The sequence below is a fragment of the Lissotriton vulgaris genome, chromosome 6 (assembly GCF_964263255.1).
Source record: "Lissotriton vulgaris chromosome 6, aLisVul1.2, whole genome shotgun sequence".
NCBI classification, from domain to species: domain Eukaryota; kingdom Metazoa; phylum Chordata; class Amphibia; order Caudata; family Salamandridae; genus Lissotriton; species Lissotriton vulgaris.
Window position 1 is genome coordinate 1,486,136,608 of NC_141694.1, and position 14,800 is coordinate 1,486,151,407.

The 14,800-nt window shown below is 49.4% G+C and overlaps 1 pseudogene; it reads right to left on the minus strand.

Moving 5' to 3' along the window:
* LOC147709035 (protein phosphatase 1 regulatory subunit 14B pseudogene) overlaps nucleotides 1-14,265 on the minus strand; it is a 35,999-nt pseudogene extending 21,734 nt beyond the window's left edge.
* Nucleotides 14,266-14,800: the final 535 nt, after the last annotated feature.

Below are 14,800 nucleotides of genomic sequence, written 5' to 3' on the forward strand. Positions count from 1 at the left end.
TGGGGAAACCAGAAGAGCGAGGGATTCAGAATATGGCGCCAAACTCAATGGAGCAGGAAGCCATCCAGCACAATCAAAAGTTGTCAGGCAGCCACAGCATACTTTCAGCAGGCTCAAATATCCCTGCTGCCTACATTGCCCTGGAAGGGAATTCCCTAAGCCACAAGTGTGTACACAAAAGAGTTACAGGTCTAGTTGGGCGGGAGTAAACGTAGTAAAGTACTAACGTATTGCACCGTCAAGAGCATCGACTTACCGTGCAAGATGGCTAATTAGGCAAGCGGGTCAGCGAGGGGCTGCCGCATTGGATCGCCTGTAAGATGACCCACCTTATCTGCTACTTGTTATGCAAAATAAACCTGCACCACCGTTCCCCACAATTATGTCTCATGAGTCTCCTTGGTATGGATGTGGTATGGGGCGCAAGGTAGAGGGAGCGCTGGCGGTGTGGGCACTATGAATTTAGCTTCCATGTCCCAGACTTCCATAGCTTCAAGTCAATCTCAAAGCCACATCTCCAGTTACATGCGTGTATATCTGGAACATGTAGTCTGCAATGTCATCTCAACAGTGCTTTCCTTGTCCTTCCACTAAGGCTTGTGCAATCCCTCCCCGTGATGTCAGACTGACGCTTCCTCGTATTCCTGCAGAAAGGCAGTGGCCAGTGGGCCATAGGCTGGGTATTCGACAACCCCTTGCACCGAGTGCTGCACACAGGGCTAGCGACCTTTGATCTTTCTTGAAACATTCACCAGTGCACTCATCTATTAAACATTTCATCCATGAACACACCATTTACTTACCTATGCACTATTGTCACCTACTCCTGCCCCACCCATGCGCTCACTCACCCATGCAACTGATGACTCACTTTGACAATCGCCTGCTCACCTCTACACACAAATCGCCGCTCTCCAATCAAAGAAGCATTGATTTCACTTACAGTATAGCCAGAACCACTGGCTTTGATATTGACTGTTTCACTTGTTGTTAACGGTTGTATTATTCACTAGTATTCACAAACACATGTTTTTGCGAACTGTAAAATTAGAAAAAGCATTCTTAATGTGTTGATGTTAGTACCACGAAAATTCTAGTTAGAAACAACTTCCAGACCATGTTTTTTTTCCTCATCATCGACTTTTCATAACTCTGTGGAGTAAATGTTTCTCCCACCGCCTAAGAACCCCTGACCCCTGTTCCTCCACTGACCAGTGCTCGCTCAGAACTGCATGATGCTTTGTTTATAGCCTGTGGGGTCGGGGGGAGGGGGAAGGGGGGGGGGGGGGAAGGGGGGGGGAGGGCGAGTCAGCATTCCCAGTTAAATGAATTCTTTCCTAATCTCCTAAATTCATCTCCTCGGTTCCATGTTTATCCTCACTTGTGCTATTTTGTGTGTGGGAACAAGTGCTGTTTCTTATTTGGGACCCAATGCATAATCTTATTTAAACTGCTGATGGAAATCGGAACTCGGGGCCTGAGCCAAATATGTCTCAACAATGAACGTCCCCCGACTTGAAATGCGTTTAGATAAACACACGAAGAAACTGGGCTGGTTTTGTTTGTAGCACAATGGCTCTTTTATTGGCACTTCAACCCTGCAAGAAAGAACTACAGCTGCATCACGTTGGCCAATGTGGCATAGGGAGGCATAAAACTGGGAGAATATTTCACAGCCTGCTTTAAAGTCAGAGCCAGTTTGTCATGTTGTGATGTATTGTTAAGCATGCTTGTAAACATTAATTTAGAATTATTTTCCCTAATGGTACTTCACCGCAGATTGTGTTCAAGAGTAGTGGTGAAAAGTTCACACAAAAGTGTTAGCCATCTTTGGAGAGGGGTCACTATGACCCAGGCTTACTCAAAGGTGCGACACTGTGTGATATGTACATAAAGCAAGTGCACAGGTTTTGCACAGTGTGCACTGGAGGGGAATATCCTGCATGGCAATGAAAAGTTGTGCAAACGTGCAATTTTTGTAAATGTGCATGTGCACATCTCAGATATCCCTCTTTTGCAAGATAATACAAAAAAGTGCAAAGGTCTGAACAATGTACACTCTTTTGTGCATTTGGGAAAGCATTGCTTTCTTTCTTGAGCAAACCGTCTACATCTGCCTAACTCTATGTGCACCACCGAGAGGCCGATATCTTCAGCGAGGTCATGAGGACAAGGGTGTAGGACGTGTTAGGCCATCAACACATCAGGAGAACCAAAGAAATATTGTCTGCCAACAAATGCACTACAGAACAAGCATTTGCAATGCAATAGGTCTCGTATTTACGCAAGTTTAAGCTACTCGCATTGTAAATGATTATGCCTTTTATTTCTGTTTTAAAAACGAAAACAACAAGCATTGGAAATGCAATAGGTCTCGCATTAGGAAAGTTTGAGCTATTGGTATTGTAAATGACACTTTTTTTATTTATGTGTTGGTTTTGAAAGTAGCAAAATTAATAGCTTTGTCAGTTACAATGTCAATAGTTTTAACTTTTGCAAATGTGACACCTATAGCATTTGTAATGCAATGTGTGTTGTATTTACGTGACTTAGATGTATTGATATTACAAACAACAATGGCTTTTAATTTTGTAAATAATTAATACTTAAATAAAAGTTATTGTAATTTATAATGGCAATAGCTTAAACGTTTGTAAATAACTTTTGTGAAGATTATGTTCAGTGTATTTTATTGTGACGACAATCCAAGAACATTGCATTTGCACCTACACACACAGAGCCACACACATGTAGATGTGGTGGTGGTTGATCTGGGGGATATGGTGGTGGTGGATGTGGTGGTGGATGTGGTGGTGGATGTGGTGGTGATGGTGGTGGATGTGGGGGTGGATGTGGTGGTGGATGTGGGGGTGGTGGTGGATGTGGTGGTGGTGGTGGAGGTGGTGGAGGTGGTGGTGGTGGTGGATGTGGTGGTGGTGGTGGAGGTGGTCGATGTGGTGTTGATGTGGTGGATGTGGTGGTGGTGGATGTGGTGGTTGTGGATGTGGTGAAAGTGGTGGTGGATGTGGTGGTGGAAGTGATGGTGGTGGGTGTGGTGGATGCGGTGGTGGATGCGGTGGTGGATGTGGTGGTGGTGGATGCGGTGGTGGATGAGGTGGTGGTGGATGCGGTGATGGATGTGGTGGTGGTGGTGGATGTGGTGGTGGTGGATGTGGTGGTGGATGTGATGGTGGTGGTGGATGTGGTGGATGCGGTGGTGGTGGATGCGGTGGAAGTGGTGGATGTGGTGGTGGATGTGATGGTGGATGTGGTGGATGTGGTGGTGGATGTGATGGTGGATGTGGTGGTGATGGTGGATGTGGTGGTGTTGTGGTGGATGTGGTGGTGTTGTGGTGGATGTGGTGGTTGTGGATGTGGTGGTTGTGGTGGATGCGTTGGTGGATGCGTTGGTGGATGAGGTGGTGGATGAGGTGGTGGATGAGGTGGTGGATGAGGTGGTGGATGAGGTGGTGGATGCGGTGGTGGTGGATGCGGTGGTGATGGATGCGGTGGTGGTGGATGCGGTGGTGGTGGATGCGGTGGTGGATGTGGTGGTGGTGGATGTGGTGGTGGTGGATGTGGTGGTGGTGGATGGGGTGGTGGTGGATGCAGTGGTGGTGGATGCAGTGGTGGTGGATGCAGTGGAAGTGGTGGATGTGGTGGTGGATGCGGTGGATGTGGTGGTGGTGGTGGATGTGGTGGTGGTGGATGCGGTGGTGAAGTGGTGGTGGATGTGGTGGTGGTGGATGTGGCGGTGGATGTCATGGTGGATGTCATGGTGGATGTGGTGGTGGATGTGGTGGTGGTGGTGGATTTGATGGTGGATGTGATGTTGGATGTGGTGGTGATGGTGGATGTGGCGGTGGTGGTGGATGTGGTGGATGCGGCGGTGGTGGTGGATGCGGTGGTGGTGGTAGTGGTGGATGGGTTGGTGGTTGTAGTGGATGTGGTGGTGGGTGTCGTGGTGGTGGGTGTGGTGGTGGTGGTGGTGGATGCGGTGGTGGTGGATGTGTTGGTGGTGGGTGTGGTGGTGGCTGTGGCGGTGGATGTCATGGTGGATGTGGAGGTGATGGTGGATGTGTTGGTGGATGTGGTGGTGGTGGTGGTGGATGTGATGGTGGATGTGGTATTGATGGTGGATGTGGTGGTGGATGTGGTGGTGGTGGATGTGGTGAATGGGGTGGTGGTTGTAGTGGATGTGGTGGTGGATGTAGTGGTGGTGGTGGATGTGGTGGTGGTGGATGTGGTGGTGGTGGATGCGGTGGTGGTGGATGCGGTGGTGGTGGATGCGGTGGTGGTGGATGCGGTGGTGGTGGATGCGGTGGCGGTGGATGTCATGGTGGATGTGGAGGTGATGGTGGATGTGTTGGTGGATGTGGTGGTGGTGGTGGATGTGGTGGTGGTGGTGGATGTGATGGTGGATGTGGTGTTGATGGTGGATGTGGTGGTGGATGTGGTGGTGGTGGTAGTGGTGAATGGGGTGGTGGTTGTAGTGGATGTGGTGGTGGATGTGGTGGTGGGTGTGGTGGCGGTGGATGCGGTGGTGGTGGATGCGGTGGTGGTGGATGCGTTGGTGGATGAGGTGGTGGATGAGGTGGTGGATGAGGTGGTGGATGTGGTGGTAGATGTGGTGGTGGTGGATGCAGTGGTGGATGTGGTGGTGGTGGATGTGGTGGTGGTGGATGTGGTGGTGGTGGATGTGGTAGTGGTGGATGGGGTGGTGGTTGTAGTGGATGTGGTGGTGGGTGTCGTGGTGGTGGGTGTGGTGGTGGTGGTGGTGGATGCGGTGGTGGTGGATGTGTTGGTGGTGGATGTGGTGGTGGCTGTGGCGGTGGATGTCATGGTGGATGTGGAGGTGATGGTGGATGTGTTGGTGGATGCAGGGCCGGCGCTAGGCATGGGCAGTGTGGGCAGCCGCCCAGGGCCTCGCGCTCAGGGGGCCCCCTGCTTCACCGTGAAAGGCCACGCTTTCCCAGTTAACCTCCAGGGCCCCCTGCCCCACGCAATCAAATTACAAATGCGAGGTGTCTTGACCTTGCTGTCAGGGTGTGATGGCATTCCTGGGTGCACAGGGGTGGGGGGGGAAGGGACAAACAAAGTAGGGACTGCACCGCAACTGGGCGAGCAATTATGTGTGCTCACAGTGTCAGGGGGAGGCAACACCTCTGCTAAGTACCGGCCATTGCCTTTCTGCATTTTGTTGCTAGGTGACAGAAGGCCCCCTTTGTTAGCAGAACCAGCCAGACACAGGTAAGGAGAGGTGGGTGAGGGGAGGAGGGAGCAGCCAGATCAACTGGCTCGTGTTTACTTTTGTATCGCGTATTTTTTTTTATTGGAATGTGCATTTAAAATGGATGTAGAACTGTCACGTTAGTGTTTTACGAAATGCTTCTTTACTGCTTGGAGGCCCAGGGGAGGGGGGCCCCCTTTCCCTGGGCCTCTAGGCACTAGAGCAAGATCCAGGTGTGGGGCCCCCCTCCTTGTGCCCTGTAGCCATTATTCCCTCTTTCCTTTCTTTGTCCCCCCACCAAAAAAACCATGCTTGCTGGAAAGGTTGTCTTTTTCTGACATTTTTCACTTTAAATGTGCTCCCTCGGGACGGACAGAAATAAAGGTTAAAATTGAAAAATACCTAAAGCAAGACAGTGTGGATCGAAAAAAGTGGCAACATTGATTTTATTCAAACCCAAAGCACATTAGCGCCACTTTAAAGAGTTTGCCAGTGAAGCGCTACTTTTGTTTTTATGAGATGGGGCAGAGGCAGGGTGACAGAGGCAGGGTGACAGAGGCAGGGTGACAGAGGCAGGGTGACAGAGGCAGGGTGACAGAGGGAGGGAGACAGAGGGAGGGAGACAGACGGAGAGAGACAGACGGAGAGAGACAGACGGAGAGAGACAGACGGAGAGAGACAGAGGGAAGGAGAGAGATAAGGAGGGAGAAAGACAGAGGGAGAGAGACAAGGAGGGAGAGAGACAGAGGGCGAGAGACAGAGGGAGAGAGACAGAGGGCGAGAGACAGAGGGAGAGAGACAGAGGGAAGGAGAGAGATAAGGAGGGAGAAAGACAGAGGGAGAGAGACAGGGAGGGAGGGAGATAGAGGGAGGGAGACAGAAGGAGATAGAGAAAGAGATGTGGGTATGCTGGTCTGGTGGCTCAGTGGACAAAGGCATCTGCTGCAGGGACCTGTGTGAAACCTCATGGTCACAATTTTTTTTTGCTTTCCCCCTCTGACCCCGCCCCCACCGGTGCGGCCCTCGGCCAAAAAACACACTGTAAATTCCCCCCCCCCCCCCCCCTCCCCCCAGAGAAAGTTTGTGAGTTCCCATGCCCTAGATGGTCAGTGACCCAGTCATTGAGGTCACAGGACCCTTGAGCAGGGAGGCTCTAGGGCGGTGGGACCGGTGACATCGCACTGAGCGCTCACTTTAGGTGGGGGCGTCATCTTTGCAAGTATATTATGTTTTTAAAAGCACTTGCTGCCTCCTTCCTGGCCTCCAGCAATTTTCGGCAACAATAAAAATGTCATGATCACTCCAGTGATTAATGTTCCTCCTTGAGAGAGATCGAAGTTTAGTCTAGTGGAAGTTTTGACTCGTGGAAAGGTAGAGCAGAGGATTAATGTGCCTGCTGCAAAGAACATGTACCATGCAGATCACAAAGTGCACATATTGTAAATAAGTCAGTTATTAAGTCAAAATCCTAACATTGAACAGTGAGCTATTAACTGTCATCTAAGAGCTGCATGCAAACTTCAAGGTATAAATTGGAGGATTATGTTTTTTCCCCAGTCTTTGGTTATCTTAATGTTGCAAAAAGTGTTCATTGGGATATAATTCAATTCTGGCTATTAAAGAGAACCTCCAACCATGGTATTACGCTCTAAATTCAGAGTTTGTGTTTATCCACTAATAAACTATAATGCCTAGTAACATGATTGTCTGATGACTTCTACACCTTGTAGTCCTTTGTCTTATGTAACATTTCCTATACAGTGATTTAGACATTTATTAGAGATTGTCTCTGTATAATGTGTGTGATATACATTTCTCTGACACCCTACACTGGTATCAGTAGCGCTGTAAATCAAATTAAATGCATCTCTGAGAATGTGGTTATGGAGACTCGAGGGGCACTATTAAAGGGTGGTAGTGAGGGAATCCGTGGCAGAGGAAGTAATTAGGGGCACTAACAAACATTGTTGCATAGGGCTCCACCAGCGCTAAAGCCGGCCACTTGCATTTCTAACACCAAATCAAAAACGTTGATTTAAAAAAAAAAAACTTAAATCAGCAGCATACCTTCAAGTCAATGTATGATTTAGTAGTGGTCTCGGTTGTTCTATGTCTTTTTTTATTTATGTACAATCTTAATTTGTTCGCAATGGTGTCTTGTAATTTTGTATTATATGTGTTGTGTTTTTGCACTCAACATAATTCTGGCAAGTAAAGAGCCCACACACAAAAAAGATTGTCCTACGACTCTTAGCATGTGCGTGTGGTATACTGGTGAGAAGATTTACGTTAAAAGAAATTACTTAGTATTAATGTCATCCTAAGGTGGCAGCATAATGACACAAAATGGTAAGGGAGACTTTTGAAATGTGCGAGGTTTGCTTTTGTGTAATTTTATATTTTGAATGATCCCGCCCCTCATTACCTCAACAGGATCTCCCCCCTTCATGAGACAGAACTGGAATTTCTATCAAGCACTCATCTAGAAACGATCAGTTAACATTGAGTGAAAAAACATCCATCTTTCTAAGACCTGGAACTAGCTTTTCCATCCAATGTGACAAATGTAATCCATTTAATACAGTTTGAAAATATATGGACTTCTTTCATTTGTATATTTATCTTTTTGTCATTGTTACTGATATCCACGTTAGGTCTCTTCAGTGATGCCGAATAAGATCAATAGTCCCGCAATGTCACTTTCTGTGGTCACTTCTTGTGATGTTACATGCAAATTAGAGGGGCCTCACATCTTCCCTTTCGCCCGGGGCCCCAAAAATTCTAGGACCGGCCCTGGGTGGATGTGTTGGTGGATGTGGTGGTGGTGGTGGTGGATGTGATGGTGGATGTGGTGTTGATGGTGGATGTGGTGGTGGATGCGGTGGTGGTGGATGTGGTGGATGGGGTGGTGGTTGTAGTGGATGTGGTGGTGGATGTAGTGGTGGTGGTGGATGTGGTGGTGGTGGATGCGGTGGTGGTGGATGCGGTGGTGGTGGATGCGGTGGCGGTGGATGTCATGGTGGATGTGGAGGTGATGGTGGATGTTTTGGTGGATGTGGTGGTGATGGTGGATGTGGTGGTGGTGGTGCATGTGATGGTGGATGTGGTGTTGATGGTGGATGTGGTGGTGGATGCGGTGGTGGTGGTAGTGGTGGATGGGGTGGTGGTTGTAGTGGATGTGGTGGTGGATGTAGTGGTGGTGGGTGTGGTGGTGGTGGTGGATGTGGTGGTGGTGGATGCGGTGGTGGTGGATGCGGTGGTGGATGTGTTGGTGGATGCGTTGGTGGATGAGGTGGTGGATGAGGTGGTGGATGTGGTGGTGGATGTGGTGGTGGATGTGGTGGTGGTGGATGTGGTGGTGGTGGATGTGGTGGTGGTGGTGGATGTGGTGGATGTGGTGGTGGATGCGGTGGATGTGGTGGTGGATGCGGTGGATGTGGTGGTGGATGCGGTGGATGTGGTGGTGGATGCGGTGGATGTGGTGGTGGTGGTGGTGGATGTGGTGGTGGATGCGGTGGTGAAGTGGTGGTGGATGTGGTGGTGGATGTGGTGGTGGTGGATGTGGTGGTGGATGTGGCGGTGGATGTCATGGTGGATGTCATGGTGGATGTGATGGTGGATGTGGTGGTGGTGGTGGATTTGATGGTGGATGTGATGGTGGATGTGGTGGTGATGGTGGATGTGGTGGTGGATGTGGTGGTGGTGGATGTGGTGGATGCGGCGGTGGTGGTGGATGCGGTGGTGGTGGTAGTGGTGGATGGGGTGGTGGTTGTAGTGGATGTGGTGGTGGGTGTGGTGGTGGTGGGTGTGGTGGTGGTGGTGGTGGATGCGGTGGTGGTGGATGCGGTGGTGGTGGATGTGGTGGTGGCTGTGGCGGTGGATGTCATGGTGGATGTGGAGGTGATGGTGGATGTGTTGGTGGATGTGGTGGTGGTGGTGGTGGTGGTGGATGTGATGGTGGATGTGGTGTTGATGGTGGATGTGGTGGTGGATGCGGTGGTGGTGGATGTGGTGGTGGTTGTAGTGGATGTGGTGGTGGATGTAGTGGTGGTGGTGGATGCGGTGGTGGTGGATGAGAAGCAGCAGGGGAGGAGTGCTGCTGGCGATTGACTGGCGATTTGATGCGCACAGCAGGCGAGCCCTAAAAAGGCAGGCCAATGACACAGGCTCCTGAGGACATGGACTACTGGCTGAGTCCCGGCAAAAAGCGCCGTGGACGAAACTGTGTGTATATCTCGAGAAGCCAACGAGGCAGCGGAGTGCGTTAATGCACCGGATACAGAAATGAAGGCGCACATAAAAAGGTCACGGTTCTGGTGGTTTTTATGTCACCGCAGTTGTCGTATGCAACCAGCAAGTTTCATATTTATTTTAACCATTACCATGTTGTTCCTTTACCGAGACTTGCTTCGGAGTTAGCAATGCATATTTTATGTTGTAAATGGACCCAAACTGTGTTTTGAACTGATTGCAAAAATGTTGATGTTGAGTTTGTATACCCGAAAAAATAAACAGAAATTAAAAAATATTTTTTTTTCATATTTAGAATACGATTTCACGAATGAAAACACAATTCCTTCAACAAGCCTGCCTGCTCTTTCTTCAGTAAGAAAGCGCCTAGAGGCGCAGGTGTCCTGGTTTGTTCATGCATGCATTATGCACGTCTCCCAGAAGATTTACACGTTCAGAATACCTTTCATCCGTCCCAGGTGAATAAAATGAGAAGCCAGGGCTCGAATAACAGAAACACCTATTATTGACAGCGGCTAAAAGCCGATAGACCGGACAGCAACCGCTATGTCAACAACAAACATTGTAGCCGAAAGCGGAACTCTTTCAGGCAAACAGTATAGAAACAAGCAAGCTTCATAAACACACCAGGAAATACATGGAAGAGTGCCCACTGACGTCACTGGACCAAGATCAGACAGGCAGCTCAAGGGAGCTCCAATGCTCTTCGGGGCAGATGACCTCACAGGAAATTATCCCGCCTGACGTTTGACCCACAAAATGTAACCCAAATCAAAAACCATGGCAGATCTATTTTTATAAATAATCTTTATTTCAGGATCGAAGAAGAGCAACATGTTTAATTGAAAAAAAACACCTCACTACAGTCCAGACACAAACGAGCAGCTACAAAGGCATGCAAACACAGCAGGCAAACAATCTCGAAAACAATTGTAATCAGCCTGGAGGCAGCACACACAGCCTGGTGACACGAGAGACAAGGAGAAACACGGCCGTCAAAGTGAAAGTACGGCCGGCTGAGGGCATTGCTGTGGGGAGGGGGGATGAGAAATGCGACACGGCGGGCAGGGGAGGGGGCGGAGCGGGGAGAGCGGCATGAGGGTGTGAAGCAGCAAGGGAGGAGTGCTGCTGGCGATTGACTGGCGATTTGATGATCTGCACGCGCATTTTAGGTCAATGCGCTTGCGCATTGACCTAAAAGCGCACGGGCACAGCATCAAATCGCCAGTCAATCGCCAGTCTAGGTAAAGCTTATTTAAGCCCCTATAGAGCTTCGCCAGCTATGCGCATGCGCACAGCAGGCGAGCCCTAAAAATAAAAGGCTTTGTTATTTGCAAAGTCAATAGCTCAAACTCGCGTAAATGCGAGACCTATTGCATTGGAAATGCTTGTTACTGTGGAGTCTTGGGCCCTAGGCCCACATGCCAAGCAATGAGGGTAAACAGACACTGTAGTAGGGTACTAGAACTGGCCCGGGGCACGTGCGCCCGGCCCCTTTTATTAACAGGGTCAACTGACTGGTGAGGCCTGTGATGGGTGGGTGTTAGTGTGTGTTTGACAGGATGAAACACTAGACCGTGTCCAGCCAGACACTACAGTCACTTCTGTTGTTACATGGTATGTCTTATTTAGTCTTTAAGCACTTCTTTCTTTAATGAATTTCTCCTTGTCAGGATTCACAAACGTTATCGCGCCTGCCTAGTGTTTAGAACTACATCTCCCAGAATTCCCGGTGCTGCAGTGTGGAATAAAAGAGGGGGCATGGCATTGAGACGTTGCACGTAATTTGTATTTGCTGGAGTTTCCTGGAAGAAGGTTGTGTCGCTGTATCCAGAGCGACTTCTGAGGACCTAGCAGAAAGAAAGGTTGAAGTTTCCCTCGGCCGTGTGAAGGGAGTTTCAGACAATTGCCGACAGGTACCTCTGGTCTCCTCTGGACTGACCACAGCTGCGTTCATTTCACCTACAACAAGCCGAAACCCATCAACCACCTCCAACCAACTCTACAAAGAAACTGGAACCAAATCACCATCGACCAGATCTCCTCATCGCTCCTTCTAAACACCCCTGCCCACTCCTCTAACCCAGACCAAGCCGCCACCAACCTCACCCTATGGTTATCCAACACTGCCGACACTCTAGCACCACTGAAAAAACGTCAGAGCAAACCTAGCAGCAAGAAGGCCTCATGGTTCAACGATGATCTTAAGAAGTCCAAGAAACTCTGCCGCTCCCTTGAAAAAGCCTGGAAAAAAGACCCAACCACCAGCACCAAAGACGCCTACAAAAACGCCACCCGCATACACCACCAACTAATCCGAAAGGCCAAGAAAACAGCATTCAAGGACCGACTAGACAACAACGCCCACAACAGCAAGGAACTTTTCAACATCGTCAAGGAATTTACCAATCCCTCGGCCAACTCCAACGACATCACCCCCTCTCAAGCCCTCTGCGACTCCCTAGCCTCATTCTTCCACAACAAAATTGCAGACATTCACAACAGCTTCGACAACCAACCCGGAGACCAACCCACCCAACCATACGATGAACTCTCTCCCCCCTTGATCACCCTTAACGACTGGAACCCAATCTCCACCAACGACACCATCCGCCTGATGAACTCCATCCACTCAGGATCCCCCACAGACCCATGTCCTCATCACATCTTCAACAAAGCAGACTCCGTCATAGCTCCGCACCTCCGAGACGTCATCAACTGCTCCTTCAACTCCGCCACCTTCCCGGAAAGCTGGAAACACGCTGAACTCACCGCCCTTCTGAAAAAACCCACAGCGGACCCCACCGAACTCAAAAATTACCGCCCCATATCACTCCTTCCTTTCCCGGCCAAAGTCATCGAGAAACCCGTCAACAACCAACTCGCCGCCTTCCTCGAAGCCAACAAATCCCTCAACTCCTCACAATCTGGCTTCCGAGCAAAACACAGCACTGAGACCGCCCTCATCGCAGCAACAGACGACATTCGAACTCTACTGGACAATGGAGACACAGTCGCCCTCATCCTCCTCGACCTCTCCGCAGCCTTCGACACAGTTTGCCATAGGACCCTCTTACAACGCCTCAGAAACATCGGAATACAAGGAAAAGCACTTGAATGGATCACCTCGTTCCTCACCGGAAGAACCCAGAAAGTCCGCCTTCCACCATTCAAGTCCGAGGCCTCTGAAGTCATCTGTGGAGTACCACAAGGATCCTCACTCAGCCCCACCCTCTTCAACGTATACATGAGCCCCCTCGCGGCCATCGCACGCCAACACAACCTCAACATCATCTCTTACGCGGATGACACTCAACTGATCCTTTCTCTCACCAATGACCCCAACACCGCCAAAACTAACCTACACGAAGGAATGAAAGAAGTTGCCGAATGGATGAAACACAGAATTCAGACAAAACTGTAGTCCTCATCTTAGGTACATCCCCCTCTGCATGGGACGACTCTTGGTGGCCGGAAGCCCTTGGAAAAGCACCCATCCCGACAGACCACGCACGGAACCTAGGCGTTATCCTGGATTCTTCACTTTCAATGAATAGACAAGTCAGCGCCGTATCCTCATCCTGCTTCAACATTCTTCGCATGCTCAAAAAAACATTTCGTTGGATCCCCACCGAGACCAGAAAAGCAGTCACCCACGCTCTGGTCACAAGCCGACTGGACTACTGAAACACCCTCTACGCAGGTACTACCGCTAAACTCCAGAAGAAACTCCAACGAATCCAAAACGCCTCAGCCAGGATCATATTAGACATCCCGTGTAACGAACACATCTCTGGTCACCTGAGAGACCTCCACTGGCTACCCGTCAACAAGAGGATCACTTTCCGACTGCTCACCCACGCACACAAATCACTCTACGACATCGGACCAGAATGCCTCAACTCACGACTGTCCTTCTACACCCCCTCCCGACAACTGCGCTCTTCCAGCCAAGCCCTCGCCACTATACCTCGCATCAACAAGACAACCATGGGAGGCAGATCCTTCTCATACCTGGCTGCTAAAACATGGAACTCACTCCCCACTCACCTTCGCCTTACCCAGAACCACCTTGCATTCAGAAAGCAACTTAAAACGTGGATATTTGACAAATAATCCTCCTCCCCTCCCTAAGCGCCTTGAGACCCTCTGGGTATGTAGTGCGCTATATAAATTCTTTGACTTGACTTGACTTGACTACCGAAGGGCTGACTGTGACTGAACAGCCACGCTCTTTGCTGGCGTCTCGTTCTTCCGGAGCAGGAAGAAGGGAGGAACCTCTGTTGAGATTCACAGCGGGCTCGCTGTGATCGTGTTCGATCTTTTCCTTACTAGCACGGAGTGACACGGTAAGATAAGACAGTGTTCTATTGATCCGAGGTCGAAGGAAGGAAGTAACATCAATCTCCCCAGAGCGGAGGATAGTGGGGTAGCGCCCTACATTCTGCCGTGTTTGGTAATCTTGGAACTTTGTCTCATGGTAATTGTAGGTGTATTTGGACTTCTTATTTGACTGACTCGCGGATGATGGTAGTAGGAAGCTACATCATACAGTGTGCAGAGTGTGGCAACACGTATTGAATTCTATTTGGGAACACCTGTTCGTTTTTCTTTGGAGCACGTTATTGTGGGAGAACCACTTATTATTTCTAATGAACTACTTCTGAAGGAGTGGAAAAAATACTTTGGGAATATTTACGATTTCACACTTCTAACAAACCAGGAGGGTAGGTGTGGTTCTTGGTGTGGTCTCCATTATGCTTAATCCTTTGACTGTTGGCCATAACATTAATATGTGTCTTTGTTTCGTGTAGGGGGCTGTTTATACGTGATAGTACGAGGTGCTAATCAAAGAGTGGAGCAGTGTTTTTCTACTATACAGGTGAATACAGGACGAAGGGAGGGTAGCGAGAATGAAATGAGAGTAGGATTAATGCCTGTGTATTAACCGTGTGTATTTTCTCATTTCAGCCATCCCTTCCCAGCTGTCCTCTTCCTTCCCCTCCTGGTTATTGTTTTGTTATCTTATTATCCCTCGCTTGATCACTCGAACACCCTGTGCAAAACAAGGGGTGTTGGTGAGGTCAGGAGGTGGACCCCATATTGCTACAATCGGATCCTGCGGAGTCAAGCTCTGACAGAATTACGTGCCCACGAATTATACTCCGCCGGGTTCGATTGTGGTAGATATGGCCACCTTAGATGATGTACTGCATGTGTTAGTGTTGGTGCAACAGGAATTGGTAGCATCTAAGGCTGAGGCAGTTGCATTGAAAGATAGGGTGGAACAATTGTCAAAAAACCCTTTTTTTTCTGGTC